The following is a 2,500-nucleotide window of genomic DNA, read 5'->3' on the forward strand; positions in this document are numbered from 1 at the left end:
GCCTGCAAAAAATCGCGGAAAAATTCAACCTCTAGGTCACTTTTTCGGGACTTTATGCCTGCAGGGAAAATTAACCCCTTTTTCTACAAAACTGGAAATGGCAGTTTAAGCATATATAGGGGGAGCTGCTTGCTGGGGCATGGCTGGGCATGGCTGGGCATGCCTGGGGGCTGTCTGGGGGGCGCCCAGGCACCCCCAGCCATTCCCCAACAAGCAAATCTGCCCCATTTTCATCAATTTGAGCTGTTTTCATCAAATCTTTTTGATAAATTCAGATCTTTTGATGAATTTGGGGGGGATTTGGTGGGAAAGAGGTGCTGTTCTTGAGCTGGGCAGCCACAGGCCAAATCACGTCGGGAGGGAATTCGTAGGCAAAAATCTCTAGCGCGCTGCCGATTGAAAATGTTGCCCATGCCTGGGACTCGGCAGGCCAAATCACGTCGGGAGCCCCGTGCTCAGGCCAAACCACGTCTGGAGGGGTCCCGTAGGCCAAAACTCCTCGCGCGTGCGCGCGCGCGCCTGCGCACCCGTATTATTAAGGTCATACCGATTGAAATTTTTGTTCACGGCTGGGACTCGACCTTCCCGTGCCCATGCCAAGCCAGGGCAAGGCGGCATTTTGCAATTCGGGAGGCAAAACGGGGTTGTTTTTTTCGTTTCTTCGGCTATCGACGCTCAAAACATTCGTAGTTAACGAATCCCGCGTGAAAAATCGCCAAAATTTCTTGAGGGAGGCTCTAATGATGTCCCAAACATGCCTGAATTTTTTGGGAACAAGATTTGTCCCGTTGATGGGTGCTCGTTTGAAAAAAAATTGCGATTTTTGCGCGTTTCGGTCGAAAAATCAAAATAAATCGAAACGACGTCGGTTTACCACGAAACTTTCCAGACCCTCTAGATGTATTTTTATTGAGGTGTCTGCAAAAAACTAGCTCAAAATTCGAATTCTAGGTCGACTAGCGCGGCCGGGTCGTGACTTCTTGACGTTTCGACGCTTAAAAATTCGTAATTAACGAATCCCGCGTGCAAAATCGCCAAAATTTCTTGAGGGAGGCTCTAATGATGTCCCAAACATGCCTGAATTTTTTGGGAACAAGATTTGTCCCGTTGATGGGTGCTCGTTTGAAAAAAAATTGCGATTTTTGCGCGTTTCGGTCGAAAAATCAAAATAAATCGAAACGACGTCGGTTTGCCATGAAACTTTCCAGACCCTCTAGATGTATTTTTATTGAGGTGTCTGCAAAAAACTAGCTCAAAATTCGATCTCTAGGTCGATGTTTTGATTTTTTGGTTTCTTGAGTTTTTGACGCGTCAAAAATTCATATTTAATCCGTCCCTCGTCGGAAAATTCTAATTTTTTGTGTGAGATGTTGTTTTTATGTCCCTAACATGCCTGCAAAAAATCGCGGAAAAATTCAACCTCTAGGTCACATTTTCGGGACTTTATGCCTGCAGGGAAAATTCACCCCTTTTTCTACAAAACTGGAAATGGCACATCAGACATATATAGGGGGAGCACCTTGACTGGGTATGGCTGGGCATGGCTGGGGGACTGTCTGGGGCGCGCCCAGGCACCCCCAGGCACCTGGTAACAAGCTGCTCCCCCCAAATCTGCCCCATTTTCATCAATTTGAGCTGTTTTCATCAAATTTTTTTGATAAATTCAGATCTTTTTGATGAATTTGGGGCAGATTTGGTGGGAAATAGGGGGAAATCTTGCTGTTCTTGACTTGGGCAGGCACAGGCCAAACATGCAGTTCAACATTTGTTCATGCCTCGTCTTGGCCAAACTTTGTCCTCGTCATGCAAGAGTAGGATTGATTCATATTTTCCACGTCCCGTCGAAAGCCCAGCCAATCCCCCAGCGTGGGAAAGAGGGGGTCGTCTTGCCGTTCGTGACTTGGGCAGGCACAGGCCAAGCATGCAGTTCAATGTTTGTTCATGCCTCGTCTTGGCCAAACACTGTCTTGGTCATGGTAAAGCAAAATTTCTCCCTCTTTCTCACGCCCAGGCATGGTGGGGTGGCTAGCGTAGCTAGTCAAAAGCCCATGCCCGTCCCTCCTCGGAAAAACTCGTGCCCTTGTAACGCTGCGGGGCGACTAGCATTTGCTTACTAGCGGTGCCGGTCAATAAACATAGCCGTGTTGGTCCCTCCTCGGAAAAACTTGTGCCCTTGTAACGCTGCGGGGCGACTAGCATTTGCTTACTAGCGGTGCCGGTCAATAAACATAGCCGTGTTGGTCCCTCCTCGGAAAAACTTGTGCCCTTGTAACGCTGCAGGGCGACTAGCATTTGCTTACTAGCAGTGCAGGTCAATAAACATAGCCGTGTTGGTCCCTCATCGGAAAAACTTGTGCGTCTCTTTAATTTTCATGCTTAGTGAAGCGGAGTCGGCGTTGTTGGATGCTTCCATATGCCTGCGTGCCTTGGCATTGTGGGGTGTGGGATGTTCTGCGATGTTGGTTCTTGCAGACGCGAGGGCATGTGAGTGGTAGCGTGG

The sequence above is a fragment of the Medicago sativa genome, chromosome 6 (assembly GCF_051527215.1).
Source record: "Medicago sativa cultivar Bolivia chromosome 6, Bolivia_mono, whole genome shotgun sequence".
NCBI classification, from domain to species: domain Eukaryota; kingdom Viridiplantae; phylum Streptophyta; class Magnoliopsida; order Fabales; family Fabaceae; genus Medicago; species Medicago sativa.